General features: G+C 33.6%; 1 long non-coding RNA gene across 4 annotated transcripts; it reads right to left on the reverse strand.

The window, feature by feature from the left end:
• Nucleotides 1-11,813: 11,813 nt before the first annotated feature.
• Nucleotides 11,814-14,116, reverse strand: LOC110885774. 4 transcript variants are annotated; one of them, XR_002562392.2, is made up of 3 exons: nucleotides 13,040-14,116; nucleotides 12,806-12,875; nucleotides 11,814-12,067 (listed from the first exon to the last, which is right to left on the reverse strand). It is a non-coding gene; the product is annotated as an uncharacterized LOC110885774 (long non-coding RNA). The 4 variants fall into 4 exon arrangements; XR_004869855.1 differs by having other exon boundaries at nucleotides 12,806-14,116; XR_004869856.1 differs by having other exon boundaries at nucleotides 12,802-14,116.
• Between the last annotated feature and the right edge of the window lie 6,428 nt (nucleotides 14,117-20,544).

A 20,544-nucleotide genomic window follows, 5' to 3' on the forward strand; every position in this document is an offset into this window, starting at 1 on the left:
AATAACTGTCATTTGTTGAGAGTAGGCCATATGTTGCTTTGTGTTAGAACTTGTGTGGTTTGATACGTGTCGAGGCTGTGCTTTAGCGTTTACACATAGATGATAAAGGCATTAGGATCCCTTTCATTGTGTTATATGTTGATTGTTTATCCACCCCACCTTAGTTAACCATGTTGAGCCTTTTACCCTTCGTTTGTTACACCTTGTTTGACCCGTTTGATTACCAACCATGAATGACAAGTATGTTTAGAAGTATGTTATGAAAAAAAAATTGAAAAAAAGGAGAAAAAGAAACAAAAACAAAAAGTATTATTATATTCGTGTTGAATAAATGGGTCGAAAATAACCCAAGTGTTAGTAGTTATTGTGAATAAGTTGTCATGCTTTGGTATTCTTTTGTGTTCGCCATATAAAAAAAAAAAGAAAAAAAATCCAAAAATATTACCTCACCTTTACCTTTAACCCAAAACCCGAAAAGTCCTTTTGATATGTGTTACGTTATTTGATACGGTGGAGGTTTGATTGCTATACAAGCTTATGATTACAAAGTAGCATATTTGGTTTTGAGCGAAATATATACTAGCACATTACACGCTAGTCTTGATAAGCCGAGAGGAGTGATTAATGTGAGGGGCGTGTGGCATGTGTGTAGTATCATAAGCATGTTAGTTTTAGTTAGGCAAGTCTTAAATTGTTTTAAATGCGTATCATTTATTTGTCAGATTGTCAATCTCGATTGTGTCAGTCTATGGGACGGGTATGACTTGGGACCTTAAATTGTTGATTCAGTAAGGGATTTAATGGTGATTTGTTAATAAGGTAATTAATGTTTGTAATGGTTGCTTGAGGACAATCAAAGTTAAGTGTGGGGATGTGATGGAGGGTGTGAAACCCGAGTGTTAACGTGCATATTTTGTGTGATTTATTGCAAATTACGTGATTATATGCTTGGAATATGTTCACTACGAGTTTTGGTGGTCTTACAGGTTATTCGCCTAATTCGGTGAAGTTAGAGTGCGTGTTGATCAAGCGGAATTACCAGGGATGATAAACAATGCGAAAGATATCATTCGGTAGATGTTCGGGTCGGAGTGATAGCTTGAATATATGAGAAACACGATACAATGAAGTCCAGGGGCTTGTACGTCATTTATTGAAAGTAAAAAAATAGCAAATAAAGTTCGAGCAGGTTTCAAACGTAGGATACGGTCCTAAAACGTAATCTACGGTTGTGAGACATATGGTTTCCAGCAAGTACAAACCGTAACCTATGGTTGGAAGATCATAGCAGCGCATGTGTTATTATTGGACGATGTTTAGAGGGTTTTAAAACTCTAAAAGTATTATCACTTTGAGGAACACATTATATATGCATGCTGACTTTTGGAATATTGGGAAACTACACAAAGGAAAAAGAAAAAAAAAGGGGTGTGATAAATATACCCATTTTAAGTACCCAAAAGTCAAAATTTAGTAATAATTTTGTAATGATTAACTACTTTATTATATTATTTTATTATAAAGTAAAAACTAATAATTATGTTTTATTATAAAATCAAAAGTAATGATTATGTTTTTTATATTATTTTATTTTATTTTATAATACTTTTGTTACTTTTTTATATTTTCTTATACTATTATTAGTATTAATATCAATATTAATATATAAATAATCAATATTGCAACCCGCTACAAACATAAAGGACGAAAAGTGTAATTTACCCAAAAATAAATTGTTCGTTAGTCAAGGGTTTTCCACTAAGTGGTTTTCTTCTGGGAGATCTCTGGTTCAAAAATATTGCTTAATCTCAAACTAATTACTATTAAACACATAATTACTCTAAAATTAATACACCAAATGATCTAATTAAAAAATATCTTTATTTACTAAAAAGACTTTCTTTATGAATTAGGATCATCAAGTCCAAAAATAAAATCACATTTAAATTTTAAACCACCGATTTTTTTCCTTTTTACTTTGATTCATGGAGTTCTTTTTTTCTCTTATTTTTATTAAATATTGTTACTGTTACAATTAGTATTTAATATTATGATTTATAAAATTAAAGTTATAGATATTTTTTTTTAAATTCAAATGATGTCTTTTAAGATGGTGGATATGATTGACATTCTTTTATAGTTACCATACATCTTTTTAATATTTGAATAAGTAAATTGCCAAATAACGAGAAAAAGAATTGGATGAAAAAAATGATAAAAATTGGAATTAAAGTGGTAAAAGTTTCGGTAGAGGTGGTAATAAAATTGGATTAAAAAGAAGGTAAAAAAAGTGGTAAAAACTTGGATTAAAAGAAAAGTGGTAAAAAATTAGATTCAAAAAAGTTGTAAAATTTGGAGTAAAAGAGAAGTGGTTAAAATGAATAAAAAATTACTATAATATATTTTATAACAACTGATCGGTGCATTTTAGGTAAATTTTATGGTATATTAATTATAATATATAAAACATATGGTTTTGTTTCGCGTTTGTATTTTAAGAGCTAAGAAGAAAATATTTTAAAAAAACTATAAATACATAAAAGATGGTGGATATGATGTCTTTTAAATTCAAATGTGATTAATGATTTGGATAATTAATGCTAGCTATTTTCTCTCTCCTGCCTATTATTCTCTCTCCTGGTTGACTTTCAGGTATATTTAAACAATACCCAAAAAAAAAAAAAAACGTTGAACATGGGGAGTCGCAAAAGTGGACATGAGTTTCCTTCAACATTAATTTCCAGCAAGATTTAATTCATCATCACGTGGACTGGGCTTGGAGAAGGATTGGGCCGCACACTTGGGCTTGGCAGGGTACACGCATATAGAGGTTTGGCGGCAGACATCATCAATATAAGTCAACATCACATCGAATATCAAATTATCATCATCTCGACGGCAGATTAGGGAGAAGCTACGAAGATCAATCTTACCGATATGAGCGGCTAGTCTCCTAGTGGTTTCCTCCGGATGGAGGGTTTTTGTAAGTTGGATAATTTTATGTGTTTGTGACAATCGTTTAACTCGGTGATCTAAGCATTCGATGCTTTTCACCTTTGATTTGATTTATTGGTTGTAAACAATTGCATTTATTTAAGCCTTAATTTCTAAGCATTCAGTTCCCGAGAGTTCTAGTAATTGGGATATATTTGACATGGGGTTAGGGTTTGTAATTCACTTATGTCTATGTGAGTGTTTCGATTAAACACATAATTGAATCTAGCTGCAAAACCTGAAATCTGGAGGAACCATTGTTCTCTCCAACTGTCTACAACCTCGTATTTTCGTAGTTTGTTAGTTAATCAAACAATCAAACCAACAACTGAGTTTTACTTTTTCACTAGTAGTTAATCAAAACTGAGCATTACACACTTTCCACAATCCTCCTCTGGTTCAATATCCGACTTACCCTAGCTATAGAGTTAGTTGGTTTTTGCATGTCCTTAACGACAGACATCAATGGCCCAAACCATAGGGACTAAAATTGTAACACCCCGAAAACAGGTTTGGAAATTAAACCCCGTTAATACTAAAGACGGGAAAGTACCGTTAGCGGTAAAAGTAAACCAGAAAATATTAGGAATCAAGTGAATAATCCTAATATTAATTAAAAGTGAATAAGAGCTTCCAGGAAAAATAGAATGGATAAAAGGCCCGATTTAACGGGACTTAAAATAAAACGGGTTTTAACTCCCGGAACCCACTAAGTTAACAAGGTAAAATTAACCTAGTTAGTAATGAGTAACTAAATAATAAACTATGGGTTATAGTTTCATTTAATCTCTAAACTTGAGGGGTTAAACATGGGCAACTAGAGAAGTGTTTTATTAAAACACTTATATATATAAAAAAAAACAAAAAAACACATACATGTATGTACGTATGCGATCAGAAGAAAGAGCCAGGAGAGCTCAAACCCTAGTTCAACAAATCCTCCAAATCGAAGCTCAAATCAAGCCCGAATCGTCTGCATGATTACAAATTCGTGATCGCCTAGTCGTGGGGATCATAAGGTATGTAAAAACTTGATGATTTGTGAAGTTGTAAAATTTGAGTAATCTTCATAATCGCGAATTATGTATGGATTAGAGAGGCTATGGCTGAATTAGTGTTGTATGATTTCTTGAAAACAAACCCTAGATGTAAACTCGCTAATTTAGCACCATAAATTAGTGTTTTGGTTAACTAGTTATGTAGGTGCTAAGTGGGTTTTATGAATATGGGATGAACACTAGAATTATAGTGTTAAAATAGATGAACATTAGGTAAGTAATGCAAGTTCTAGTTGTAACTTACAAACACTAGACATAAGGGCTTGAAATTGATGCTTGAAGCTTGGTTGGAAGTTAATCAAGAACTTGACAAAAGAAGTATACGAATCTTGCCCACAAGGTGCTCGTTAAAATGCCTAAGTAAAATTTGGTGTCTACTAGTTCGTAGATAGAACTTGATTTGGGTAAGTATTTGGGTAAATGCCAAATATCATGACAAAACGTGTTTCCCTTATGGAGGAAAACCCGTAGATTTTGTGAAATGAAGAAATGTAGTGTCTTCGATGATCAAGAGGTAGGCTAACTTAGTGTTAGTAATAGCACGGACTCGAATTAAAAGATTAGTTAGAACGATGGCTTAAAAGAACGCCTACCGGGTAAATTGAAAATGCTTAAACTAGCTAATGAATGTGAATGTGCATTTTAGATATTAAGGGATGTTTGACTTTCAAAAAGTCAAACTGACCTATAATACAATGAATGGTAATTTTGATATAAAACGCGTAAGGTGGAATAATCATATTAAATTATGATTAAACTAACCACCTTGAAACGATGATTTAAAATAGTTGGCGCTTAACAAGCTAGGTGAAGCTTGGGGAGAAAGCGGGTCAAACAAATCAAGAAGGAAAAGAAAAGTGTAGCTTGGATACGAGGTAAGTAAAACTTACACCCTTATGTATGACACTTGTTTATTTTATAAACTATAAATGCGAAAGATGTAATACCCCAAAATAAGGGTTCCGACACGACCGATACAAGTCGGAACAAGTATAAATGATAAAAACCATAGTTTATGGTAAAGGGGGCAAATGGGTGAATTTGGAAATCTAAAACCATGCCTTTATTCTAATTTATGTAAGTGTTTGGTCTTATAGTCCAAACGGGTCAAATGGTGATGAAACACCATTTGACAATATCGACTAATATGATTGTCAAGTCGTATGTTATCAGGAGTGATTAACAATTTGGATAATTGCGACGCCATAGAATGTTGGTTAATCAACGCGAGGTATAAAACGGGTCTATATGTTGAATCGAGCCAGGTACGCACTTCTTTAGATTCATGATTAAAATGTAATGTTGGTCAAATACTTTAACAAAGGGACCAATGTCATAAAAAAAAGAAGAAATAAGTTGACGAAATTGCCCTTGATAGGTAAATCGGGCATACGATTCTTAGAGGTCGTTTAGATACTAGTATTATCATCGTGAAACTCTTAGACACATGTAAGAGTTGCAGACATCAACTTTGGGGGTCAAATGCTTATGAACGGGTCAAAATAAGAACTTGAGTGTAAACGGGTTTTTATTATCTAAGAATCCCGTGATTTGAAATGTATATGATAGGAGATATGGAAATTTTGAATTTCATGAGTTTAAGGATCAAACAAACATGTTTGTTTGGAAAATATCGAACGGGTCAAAATTTGGTAAAAAGGGTAATAAGCCGAAGACTTAAAAGTTTGAAATTTTGTTGAATCAAATGTTGGATTTTGACTCCATAATGTGGAGAATCAAATTACAATCATGTAGGAAGAAACGGTAGGTCAATCGGACAAGCGGAATAAAAGATACGGAAGATTTCGTGTCAAAAACGGCAAAAATGGGAGTTCTGATACAGGGGCCACCGTAACTTACGGTGCCCACCGTAAGTTACGGTGGAGCTGAAAGCTTTACGGTAGCTTCCTATTGATTTACGGTAGGGGCACTTGATATCAGGGGCCACCGTAACTTACGGTGCCACCGTAAGTTACGGTGGAGGCCAGTTTTATATTCTTGACTTTGGATCAAGACATCCATGTTGGAATTTCTCGATTTCCTTGTTTAATTCGATTATTCGACTCAATCATCCTTGTTGCACTAATCGTTTAATTATCAAAACTAACTTTTAAGTTGGTTTTGATCATAGGTGAATGTCAAGAGTCCCGGATGAAGATCAAGCATCGAGCAAGAACCGAACACGCGTTAAATAAAGCTTCCGCAATGTTGTTTCGTCGTTATTTTAAAACGGCGAATTAAACCACTTTATGTGGTATCACTATAATTTGTAAAAGTTTTCCTTAATCCCGTATTTCCAATGTATGTAATCATTAATTACATGAATGTTTTCGCAAAATATACGTTAAACCTTGATTTATAAGAACGGGTGTTACAAGTTGGTAATCAGAGCTCAAGGTTAAAAGAATAAAGTGTTCGGTTCGAGGCTTGATCGCAAATCCGGTAAGTACAGGTATGTTAATAGCTTAGCATGCTAAAGTGTTGTAAACAACACATAGGGCTATCGTGTGATACACGTTACCCCAATTAAAATGATTAATATGGTTGACGAAAATACGCGCGTTGACGCGTATAGTAGAAAAAGCCTTGTATTATAATACGGGCGATTATTGAAGTTGAAATTACTAACTCTTGTGAATGTTTTAATTGAAGGAGACTCGCGTCTGAGGATGATGAGAGTTGAACAAATTGTGGGTATGATGATGGAACGGTCCGAGATATGACAAGAAGAGCATACTCATCAAGGACCTAAATCGCGTAACAATCGCAAATAAGTAATGGCAAGAAAGCCCGTTAGGGCAAGCAGTTACCAGGTACACATTTCAAATTTAATTGCACATATAGTAATATGCAACAAATACGTAGAGATTTAAAGTTGCATATACAGATTGAAAACTTGGGAAAACCCGAATAGAAAACCTATCCGGGATATGGTTTCCAAGAGAAACGAATAGAAGTATTACTTACATTGGGTGTAATGTGAAAATTTTAAAAAGGGCTTGTATACCAGATGTTGATCATTTACTCTGGCCAAGTAAGTGGTGAGCACGTGGTACTATAAACTTTTTATAATGGACATGCTTACATCCGATGTAGTAAGGACGGGGTGAGTGGGACAAATTAAAAAGTACCCAAACGAATCAGATAAGCAAAATATTTGATCATAATGTAAACACACAACCGAGTGACAGAAGCGTATTATATCAGGATAATGAGCCCGAAGAATACAAGCATGTAAAACGATTAAGATATGCACTGGGAGGGAGTGTACTTACACTCGAACCCGGAAAATGAAAACATGTAAAATGATGTAGACATGTATTGGGAGGGGGTGTACTTACACTCGAACCCGGAAAATATAAACATGTAAAACAATGTAGACATGTATTGGGAGGGGGTGTACTTACACTCGAACCCGAAGAATATAAACGTGTAGAATGATCAAGACATGTATTGGGAGGGGGTGTACTTACACTCGAACCCGGAAAATGAAAACATGTAAAATGATGTAGACATGTATTGGGAGGGGGTGTACTTACACTCGAACCCGGAAAATATAAACATGTAAAACAAGGTAGACATGTATTGGGAGGGGGTGTACTTACACTCGAACCCAGAAAATGCGAATATGTCTCTAAACGGGTCGTTTTTGTAAAACGTCAAACTTGAGGACAAAGTCGGAATATAAAAATGAAGCGAAGTCTTGATGCATACCGGGAGGGTTGCAATAATAACGACTTCGGTAAAACACCCGGTTGATGGGTAAGAATTAAACACACGCGTAAACCAAGAGACATGGACGAGGGTTGAAAATTCAAAAGATTAGGATTATGAATTATGACTATAAAATTTCGTAAAAGAAATTTTGAATAAATATGTTCAATTATTTTAAAGTTGAACGGGTCGAATATAATATTATGCCAGACGACATGAGTAAATGCAAGCAGGATAATAGTAGTGTTAAAAACAAAAGAATAATGAGCCCGGTAATGAGACATAATCAAGTATGAATGTATGTAAATAGGCTAATGATGAGCATAAGATAAACCGACGCATAAATGACGTAAGAAGTCATAAAGTCGGAAAATTTATTCGAAAGAAAATAATGTAGCCTTAGACTACGGTCAAGGTTAAACGAAATCCAAAAGTAAAGGTGAATAATTCTAAACATAAAAGGAGTGCCTTAACGCTATATGTGTATATATAAACGTATACACATTAAATAAAGACTCGAATAAAAGATGATTTACGGGATCATCATAACCTACGGGATATTAATTAGTGTAAAGGTCTACGGGGCCAAAACGACCCACGGGTCATGAATTGAAGCAAAAGGGATCATAAGGGTCTCACCTTAAAGAGGTGAAAACATAAGGAAATAGCCTACGAGGTTAAGTGAAGGAACCTACGGGTCAATAGTGTAAGGTGAGGGAATTTGTTACGATTCCCCGCATAAAGTAAGAACGGAAAACAATAAATTATGAGTTATCAATTTCCTTGATATGGATAATTGACAAAAGTTAAAGGGAAAATGCTAAACTAAAACTCTGGTTTTTGCAAGAAATGACGTTTTTACGAATATGAATTCTGATAGACGATTATGTAATAGGCATGAAAGATATAAGTCTTGACACTGATAAGTGCAAGACGATACATTTGAAAAGAAAGGTTGGAATAGGCCTAAACATGACGTGACGCGATCACGGTCAAGAGAAGTAATGTGAAGTAATCATATTATGACCCGAGTGATGGGTACAAAGTAACTGGACTGATAAGTCTAGTTAGTGAGATCGGATAAGGTCGAAACCCAAATTAAGAAATTGTTTAACACGTTATTCACTACGAAGAGTAATGTAGAATAAACATAATTTATAAACCTATGTGACTAAGTGGCCAACGTTTGGCGACTCGGTCAAGTAAACAACAAAGGTAAATAGATCCAAGAGATAAAGTGACGGCCCATGAGACCTCACTAACAGAAAATATTGATCACTTATTTGAGGGATCATAAAGCTATAAGTTCATGAACAAAAGAACAGTTGCTAAAAGTGAAAGATTTCACCAAGGACCTTTAAACGGGTCAAAACGACGGATTCATAAATAATTTGATAGTATATGAAAACGATGAATATCGCTAAGTTAACTGGACTAGTGGAAATAACGGGGTTACGTTATTTCAAGATTGCACTATGTAGTATGAGATACGTAGACAATTAGTAACCAAAAGGATATTGCCATACTTTTCTGGTAATACTAACAATTGGTCAAAGTAAAAGTAACGTTTAAAAGATTTCCCGGATCAAATGCATTGAATTTGAACTCGATGAATTAAGCAAGAAAAGGTTTCGAGGACGAAACCTCTTTAAGGGGGGTAGACTTGTAACACCCCGAAAACAGGTTTGGAAATTAAACCCCGTTAATACTAAAGACGGGAAAGTACCGTTAGCGGTAAAAGTAAACCAGAAAATATTAGGAATCAAGTGAATAATCCTAATATTAATTAAAAGTGAATAAGAGCTTCCAGGAAAAATAGAATGGATAAAAGGCCCGATTTAACGAGACTTAAAATAAAACGGGTTTTAACTCCCGGAACCCACTAAGTTAACTAGGTAAAATTAACCTAGTTAGTAATGAGTAACTAAATAATAAACTATGGGTTATAGTTTCATTTAATCTCTAAACTTGAGGGGTTAAACATGGGCAACTAGAGAAGTGTTTTATTAAAACACTTATATATATAAAAAAAAAAACAAAAAAACACATACATATATGTACGTATGCGATCAGAAGAAGGAGCCAGGAGAGCTCAAACCCTAGTTCAACAAATCCTCCAAATCGAAGCTCAAATCAAGCCCGAATCGTCTGCATGATTACAAATTCGTGATCGCTTAGTCGTGGGGATCATAAGGTATGTAAAAACTTGATGATTTGTGAAGTTGTAAAATTTGAGTAATCTTCATAATCGCGAATTATGTATGGATTAGAGAGGCTATGGCTGAATTAGTGTTGTATGATTTCTTGAAAACAAACCCTAGATGTAAACTCGCTAATTTAGCACCATAAATTAGTGTTTTGGTTAACTAGTTATGTAGGTGCTAAGTGGGTTTTATGAATATGGGATGAACACTAGAATTATAGTGTTAAAATAGATGAACATTAGGTAAGTAATGCAAGTTCTAGTTGTAACTTATAAACACTAGACATAAGGGCTTGAAATTGATGCTTGAAGCTTGGTTGGAAGTTAATCAAGAACTTGACAAAAGAAGTATACGAATCTTGCCCACAAGGTGCTCGTTAAAATGCCTAAGTAAAATTTGGTGTCTACTAGTTCGTAGATAGAACTTGATTTGGGTAAGTATTTGGGTAAATGCCAAATATCATAAGTAAAATTACACTATGTATAGTGTAATACTTTACATGCACAATTGAACTAATGAAACATATATATAAGCGAAAAAATAAAGACATGAGACACTATACGACAATCTAATTTGATTCCAGAAGGGAAAGTAAAACTTACGAAATTTATATTAACATTAAAATAAGGGTTTTTTCTAAAAAAACATTTAATTAATTAAATGGTTACTAATTTTATGGGTTTTTATTTTAATAATTTCAAATCAAAATTAAATCCTTAAATTATATATTAGATTTAAAACACATTTTAGACTTTAGATTTACAATCAAAATAAAATTCTAATATAATATTTAAATTTTTTTAATTTGAAATTTAAAATTTATCTATAAATTATTAATGCCCTCATTGAATGACATGTGTCCAAAATCAGGTTTCTTTTATTATATAGTATCTAACTTATAATAAAAGACTCCAAATAATGACACATGGCATTCTCTCCTTCAACCTCATAAATTTTATTTATATATATTTAATAAATTTCTTTTAATAATAATATTAATTAATAACCAATATATAGATATCACTTATTTTTATCGTTATCTTTATTTAAAATTAATAAATAACTTCAAATTTGCAATTTAGACCCTTTGTTTTTTTACTTTTAACACAAAGTTTTTCATCTTTTGTAATTTAATCCCAACTCTTTTTTTATTTTCAATTTTGGTCCACTATACTTTTTAACTTTCCCAAGTTTTTCGTTTCGTTCTAAATTTTGTGAGTTAACGCACCGCAACGTGCGTGCGTGTGGGATTCAACATTATTTCGTATATTTTTTCCCGTTTGACTGGCCCGTCGCGTCACATCTATTTTTCTGCGTTTAACAAGTTCGTCCAACACACGGGTCCTGGATGGACTTAGTTATTTTTTTCTATGTTTTACGTTTCGTTTTAATTTCTCAGCAACGAACGTGCGTGATTCAAAGATTTTATGTCTGCTTTTCGCTCGGCGTTATTTTTTTCACGTTTTTATTTATTTTGTTTTTACGAGTTTTTCCGGTGTTGGTGGTTGCTGACAATGGTATAGTATTGCTACTACTTAACACAGTTTTATGATAACCGCTGCAACGCAGGGGCTTAATACTAGTAGAAGATTATATAAATGCAAAAATAATACTTATATATTTATATTTGGTTTCTATTTACTTTTTAATTTCGTTCATCCATGAAAGCTTGATAAGCTTGAAATACTATACTTACCAAAATATTTAATACATCTAATTTTATGGGTTTTTATTTTAATAACTAGTGCGCTCAACCCCGGCGCGTTGCACCTGTGGATTCCCAGTGCTACGCGACAGAAATTTGGTCAGCATCCGTTCGTTTAGTTGGTTATCGTACAACCACTCGATATCAACACATGATATTTATATCGATCGAAAACAATTGTTCGAAAGAAATCAATTCAATTAAGTTGTATGTATATTCCACTATAACAAAATTAAATGCCTAAATTAAATGCAGTAAGAAGACACTCTATCCCAAAAAGAATGTACAAAACCTTCGATATGGTGTCAAAAGTGCTGGATTCCCAAAAGGGATTCTCATTTGCTTGTTTTTTTTATTGAGTCAATTTTACATTGTAACCCATCCCATTTGACCTGCACATAAAAAACATCTGTTAAAATACAAGTTAGGGACTTAGCATATATTGATTTTAGCATATGAAACCATATCTTTCTATGACTGTATTCTGCACCCTTTGTCGCAAAAACGTGAAAGTCCGAAATTTCCCAGATTGAAGCTAGCGTTTTCTTTACTACATGATCCAATTATTTATTTTCTTTCTGTTTAGTGAGGATTAAAAGACCTTAGCTATTATGTTTAGAGAAACATTAAAGTAAATATAAATAAGAGCATACAAATATAAACTTAACGAATACAAATACCAAAACATCCATTAAAGTTGTACTAATAAATAATTAACACTTTAACAATTCTGTCATGGTTGATTTCAAATACAAAATTGATACCAGTGACAACAATCTATTTGACTTTTTTACAAAGTCAATGAGCATGGAAATTTCTTGTCAAATAAATACCAAGTACCAACCAACAAATTTACCCAAACACTGTAGGAATATTAGAACAGATAAAAATTTGTGGGAATATATACTGATTGGATTTTAGTAGGTATGTAATGGTAAAAAGTGAGGGAATATTAGAGACATTGGCTTTCCCTTTTGCTTTTTACTTATAGTGGTCTAATAGCCGGAACACAAAAGATCAAAAAGCACCAAAATTATACCTACCATTTTGTCCGGGGTTGACACCAAAATCAACTCACGAGGTCTAATAACCGGAACACAAAAGATCAAGAGAACCAAAATTATACCTACCATTTTGTCCGGGGTTGACACCAAAATCAACTCATAAAAGTTTCGTTCTCTTGTTCGGTTCTGATCAGAACTGGAACACGACACAAAAATTACTTTAATTCCCTTTAAAACACAAAAAACAGAAATGAACACATATTCAACCTCACGCCAAAACAATCACATAAAATTTGTCCTAGCAACCCATTTTGTTTCAGTCTTTTAATCATCTAAAGTCGAATGAGAATGAAACATTACCTTCAGCAAGCGGTTCGTAAATCACATGCTTTGTTACTGCAGAGAAATTGAAACAACACACAACAAATGATATTGAGTTAAAACATAGCAAATAGTGACGTGTCCGTGGGGTATGGCGGGGCTTGGGTTGGGGGATGAGTTGACACGTGGAGTTCGAGCCCGCCCACCGCCTAGTGACGTGTCCGTGGGGTATGGCGGGGCGTGGGTGCACCACGTGGGTTGCAGGTTATTAAAATATATATAAAATTTAAAACCCAAGGCGAATAGGAGGCCGCCACATCAAACCCAAGCCCGCCCCACGCCCGGCTTCAAACCCAAGCCCCAAGGGCCACGCCCCAACCCAAGCCCCAAGGGGTGGTGGCTTGGGCGTTTTCCCCCAACCCAAGCCCCATACCCCACAGTCTTAGTGCCTCCAATTCTTCTCAAAATTTGGAAAGTTTAAATCAAACCACACCAGGTATAATCAAGATGATACAATTTAGGGTTTCAGTAAACTTCAAAAAACACAAATTAAGGTTTAGATATACTTGCTAATATTCTTAAATTCAACATGAAGTTCCATGAATCCAGATATAATGTATATTTAAAGACATACATGAGCCCTAAAGCAATATGAGTTATGAGTTTACCTCTCTTGCACCAAGGTACCTTTGATTTAGTCGCACCCATCATTGACTTGCATTTCAAATAGCATGTGTTCACTGCCGGAAGATTTCCCTATCATGTAGTCTGATGACCCGATCTAACAACCTTGAGCACTGAAAAACACCAGAACCCAACTCAGTCGCCAGATCCACCGGATTATCCCCGTTAACCAGCCAAATTCCATGGAGAAGCTACAACCGGCGACCAATTGACAGATCAGGACTCTAGAACTCGCCGCCGTCATCTCAGACGTCTGGTTCAGTTAGCGGCGTTTGGCGCTGGTTCTTCCATCACGGTCGCTCCGTTCTCTCGTCTTCCATCACGGTCGCTCCGTTCTCTCGTCCTCGTCTCTCTCAGACTCTCACTCCTCTCTCTATCTCCCCTGTTGTGCCTGTATGCAGCAAAAGAAAATGGGATTGATAAAATGTGGAGGGCTAAAGAGCCTCCCACGTGTCTGAGGTTAAATGCCTTAAATACCCTTAACACTGTTCATTCAGTTTATTTACTATCATATAGTAATTTCAAATTAAAATTAAATCCTTAAATTATATATTAGATTTAAAACACATTTTAGACTTTAGATTTACGATCAAAGATAAAATTCTAATATAATATTTAATTTTTTTAATTTGAAATTTAAAATTTACCTATAAATTATCAATGCCCTCATTGAATGACATGTGTCCAAAATCAGGTTTCTTTTATTATATAGTATAGATATCGCTTATGTCTTCATTGTTCTTTACATATAAATAAACGTGTTTTTAAGTTTTGGCTCATAACCGAGTCGATCCATACTCATCTGACTAGCCTATTTAGCACTCTTCAAGTGACCTATTATTTCTCCTTTTTATCACCATATAAACTAGGTGAACTTTCTAACAATCACGATAAAAGCGTTGTTGTTTATAGTATCGTGCATCAGGTCCAATCCTCATGGTTTTACTATTTGAGACCACATGAAAGTTTTTAAAAAGGTCATTTATCTTATTAATACTTTTACTCTAGCACACTTAACTACAAAATACTTGGGAGATTCATCGAGTTTGTGGCTCCAAAATGTGCCATGTCTTGTAAGGTCAGTGCTTCTTTATAAATTCAACATCTCCTGGTATAACATCGTTGTGTGGTGAGAAACTCTTTACTGTACAATCATATTTCTTACCCCACCTTTAGTAGGACTTCATATCCAACAATCCATATATCGGGTCCTGACCCTCAAGCTTTTGTTCCTTGAGACCACACAAGAACTTCTCAAGCGTTCACCCATTGTGGTATAGTATCACCTAACACACTTAATTGCAAAGTTTTTATACTAGATTTGGTGATTTTGTAGCCCCACTTGTGTTACTTTCTGCTAGGCCAAGGCTTCCTTATTAACTCATCATATCCATTGTGTCAATGATGTGATGAGGTGTTCGTTCTACGTACATCCATATTACTCAGTTGCAACACTTTTGAAAATCTCACACCAGTAGTTGGCATGAGAGATGTTAGTTTCATTCGAGCACACCACCTACCAAGAAATTAAGAATGACATATTTTTGGGCCATAAGCATATCATATCGTATCAAGATTGGGGACCTCTAAGGAAGCTCTCGTGTGGTCGCCAAGAACTAAAGTTTTACCTAGTTGGGGTATAGTGGACATTATCATGATTATTTTGGGGTGTTACAATATGAAATCATAAAAACTCCTATATCATTTGAGGTGGTTGTGTAGACCTTAACATGGATCTCTAAGAGGAATGAGTGCTTTTAACACATTAGGAGAATCTCACATGACTCATCGATATGCAAGATGTTGGGTTAACAGAAGTGAATCGCCTTACCATCACTGTCGTGTGTTTTGGTGTCACACGCATAAAGTTCTCACCACAACTCCATAGTTAAACGTGATTAGATTAGATTATTAACCTACTTATCAACACAACTAGTATTAAGGTTTAGTATGTGTATAGGGAGTTTTGGTGGTGGAATGAGGATGTGCAACGCAATGTGTTGTGTCCGACCATTTGGCTTTCAACACCTTGCATTTCGCTAACCAACTGGCTCGGCCTCTGGTCTTCAATAAGATCTTCATAACCTACAATTTCCCTAATCCCATCTCGCCATGATTTGGGAACACCAAATCTTAGCTTGCATTAAAAAATAGTAATCATCTTTTTTTTTTTAGCAATTTCGTTATTTCATTCCAATCATCAGGGCAAATTACATAAGGATAGCGGGTAGACGAGCAACAAACTACGCCACCATCCCTTTCTGAATAGAAAACCCCAATCTACCGTTCTATTTTAAATCTTTCTACTTGATAATATTATAAGGAAAACATCACATTCTTATTGAATTATAAATGATACAATTTGTATTCCTATGTTGACTGACGATAGATAAATTAAGAGATGCTATATTGCTGTACAACAGTACAAATATGGAGGCACTTGGTTACGGTTCCGTGATACATATCTTTTTCCTTTTTTCCCTAAAGACTCACACACCGTTTATTATTTTTTTTTACTCTTTTTTAAATTTAATAAACATACAGTAAACTGCCATTTTGGTCCATGTGGTTTGGGCACTTTTGCCATTTTAGTCCAAATCTCAAACTTTTTACATCTGGGTTCTTGTGGTTTGTATTTTGTTGTCATTTTAGTCCAAAATTCAAAAACCCTCTATTTTGACTGTTGAAAACTGATTATTTTGTCCTTAGTGCAGGGGCATTTTGGTCCATGTTAATTTATTATAACATTTCAATAATTAATAACATCATCTTCAAGAACATCATCAAACAACATCATCAAAACCTAGAAAATCAAGAACATCAAATCCAACCATCACCAACCACTACGATAACCACCATCGCACCACCACTGTGACAGCCACCAACATCAAATCCAACCATCACCGAATCGGCTAACTTTAAACGACAACATACACGGCTGTCTTGTACCTGCAAGAACTTTAACATCACCAGCAAACCAAAAGTGAAGGACTATATTGTAAAAAAAAAATTGTTTTGGATGAAAATGACAAATATGCCCAAACCTCAGGGACGATTTTGGCAATTTACTCTTTTATGAGTTTTTTTTCAAACTAGTGTTGGTGGAAAAAGTATTTACCAAAATGGTGTTATTTGAAAAGTATTTATCAATTTGGTGTTTTTCATTTATTTTGTATTTATCTTTTATTTTCAAACCAACATATATATGTTCTTTTCATTCAGTTAATCTACTATATCTATTTTTTATTTTTTTATCATACTTTTTATGGTTTTATTCAATTAATTCAATATTTTTTTTACTATCTATTTTTTTATCATACTTTTTAGGGTATTATTCAATTAATTAAATATTTTTTTCCATCAACTCATTATAGTTTTTTACAATTAATTATAGTTAATCTTGTTTAGATTTTGAAAAACACAATTACGAGGTAAAATGAAAGAACAATAATTTTAGATAGTCTTTGGCATAATAGAATTATGCTTTTGGTTTTTCCACACAGAACAGCAAAAGTATGAAATATTTCTTATGTTTTCATCTTGAATTGTTTTATCTTTGTGAAATTGAATCTTTACTAAACCTTTTATGAATTTCTCATTGTGCAAACTTTTCCGTGTAGAATTCCCTAAACACAAATATGTTGTTTTTGTGAGTTCATCTACAGTTGCTCTATGGTCGTGTAATCAAACTTTTTTGGGAAGTTTTCTTTTTGTGAGTTTTTTTTTTCATGCAGAAGTTTTTTTTAACAAAGTATTTATATGAAGTTCTTTTTGTATCATCTTGAACCTTAAGCAAAAAATATTGATAATAGTTTATTGAACTAATTGTATAATAATAATAATAATAATATAAATAATAGATAATAGATTAACTGAATAAAAAGAATATAAAAGGGTCTTATATGTTGGTTAGAAAATAAAAGATAAATACAAATTAAATGAAAAACACCAAGTTGGTAAATACTTTTTAAAAAACACCATTTTGGTAAACATTTTCTCCACCAACACTAATTTGGGAAAAAACTCCTCTTTTATTTATTTCAGAAAGCGGTTCAAACTTATAAATATTGCCCTAAATATGTCAGTATTATAGCTTAAATAATTTTTAACTTCTTTTATTCATTTCAGAAAGCGGCTCAAATTTATAAATATTGCCCTAAATGTGTCAGTATTATAGCTTAAATAAATTTTAACTTCTTTTACCTTATGTTAATTTTTTAATTCATTATTATAATACTGTATATTAATTCAGTAGTTTAATTCAGCATTATGACTCCTTAGTCCTTAAAGTCATTTTTGTCGGCTATAAAACTTGAAGTTTGTTAGATTCATGTTAAAACAGTGCTTTGTATAGTTTTTACGTTTTATGGACCAATTTCAATACTTCATTTTGATTTATGTCTATTTTTGTAACATAACATAACATATAATTTTAATATTTTACTAGTAATTTTACCCCGCGTGTTGCGGCGGGAGTTTGATTATTAATATAATACCGACACTCGATATAGCAACCGAAATATATAACATAAAATCATTGGAAAAGGAGCATTGAAACGTCCACGTATGTATAAAGAAAACACTAACAAACGAAATGCTAAAAGAAAAAAATATGGGTTCTGCTAATACCGATAGCGGTAACAATATTGTTCAGTTGGATTGGCTTTGGTTCATCACGTTAGGGAGAAAAAAACTCTAAAAGGTGAAATACTTAATTGAATAAAAGTAAAAGTAGAGTGACCAAACATGTATATCTACCGTAAGACGCGCAATATCACTTAGGCCCATTCTATACACACCCCCCCTCCTTCCTGATTACACCCCCCTTTGTGAGAGGAAAACTGTCGGTCCCACGCAGGCCCCACCTGTAAGTATGTGAGAGGAGGGGGGGTGAAAAAAGTAAATAGGGGGGGTGTAGAAAGTAGCACCCTATCACTTATTCTATTATATGGGCTTTATTAGTTATTACAATTTGGGATTAATTATCATAAAACTAATTATTTGGGCTTTGTTACTAAACAGGTTTTGGGCTCAATGAATAATATCAAGTTTCATAAGTTTCTCTTAGGGGTATTCTCGTATATGTTTTTGAGTATGCTATGTATAAAACCGAAAAAAAATTACACTGCGAATACGAATACGAGGTTGAGCCGTAGCCCGTGCTACGACTCGTTCTACATTGGTTCCGCCCCTCTTTTGGATTTAGATTAAATTGTTAACCATTTGTATTTGTGTGCAGACACTTGAATTTTTGGTTTGAATATATGTGTTTGAAATCATTTACATGTGAGCTGTTTGAAATCATGATGAATGTTTACATATAAACTTTATTTATAAATTATTTGATAGTGAAGCATGTGAAATCTAGACATTTGTTTTCAACAGTGTGAATATATGGTTTAGAGAGACAAGGGGTGGTTGGTGTTGGTGGCGGCTAGTGGTGGTCGGTGGTGGCTGTTAGGGTTTATAAATTTGAAGTCAAAAATGAATTTTGAATTAGTAATAATATGATTAAATTTTAAACATATATACCTATAAAATTACCAAAATGCCCTTCTAGCTAACAGACATATTGGATGAAGTTAGGGTCACGAAGCAGAGTAGAGAAAAAGTAGTAACATCAGGGAGTAAAATGATTAGTTTTAAAGAATTGAGTCAAAACCGTTAAAATGACCAAACCAAATAGAGGAAAACGGAAGTTTACTCTAAAAAATAAGTCAATCCCAAAATTGTTATATATAAAAGTCTTCAAATCATTAGTTTTAATCCATGTTTTCTATGCTTAAAAAGTCTATAAATACATACTTTGGTTATTACTATACTGACAATATATTATGTTTTAGATACATTTTGAAGTCAAATTATAACTAAATTAAGGGGTTACGAGATTAGAGACATTTAAAACTTAAAACTAATGAATATTGTAAAAACTCTAAATCAGATAAATATTTGATTCTACAGGAAAAAGACTCAGCAAATTAAACCAATCATAGTACATCAATACATGTTTTTAAAACAAAAACACATAAGTTATTTATTTTTTCGAAAGGTGTGAATTATTCACGAATGTCGGGATGTCTAGCATACATTGTCTTAACCGGGTCCGTGCTAGAGAGCCTCCTCGTACAATAGATCTCCAATTTAAACCCCTATCACCAAGACTCGAACAAGGGAAAACTCACTCGGACCCACAATATATTTTTTTTGAACGGCAAATTTGGATCACTGACGGACCACTGGAGTATCATCGTGCCACCAGCAGAACCACCCGATCATATCCATCTCCACTAGGCAATAATGCCTATACACCAATTCAGGAGGAAACCCAATAAATATGGGAAAAACCCCCTTTGTGGGAATCGAACCCATGACCTAATGGTCATAAGCCTTATCCCACCACCAAGATACCACTAGGCTATAATGCCATGGGTCCCCACAATATATGGAACTTAAATATCCGTAGCCACCACTAGAGCACTAATGATGGTTACATACGTTATATGACGTGTTAAATTGTTGCATATCTCGTAAACTATTTATAGATTATGTGAATCTAGCTATACATACATTCATATAATCATAAACAAACAATTATTCCGTTAGATTAATATTTGATTTTATCACGTAACTAATTAGTATTTAAAATATTAGTTGATGATGACGAGATAAGATTATAAAAGACTTATGATAACCATAGAATCCATTAATTATGATAGGGAATCTTAAAAAAAATCTAGGATTTTATTATTTAAAAAAGATAACTCTACGGAATATATATTACGTTTTTTTCATCACGCGGGAGTATAAATAATAACCCCCTTAATTATTGTTTAGCCATTCACAAGTCACAACTTTTACTT

The sequence above is a fragment of the Helianthus annuus genome, chromosome 10 (genome assembly GCF_002127325.2).
Source record: "Helianthus annuus cultivar XRQ/B chromosome 10, HanXRQr2.0-SUNRISE, whole genome shotgun sequence".
In the NCBI taxonomy this organism is placed as follows: Eukaryota; Viridiplantae; Streptophyta; class Magnoliopsida; order Asterales; family Asteraceae; genus Helianthus; species Helianthus annuus.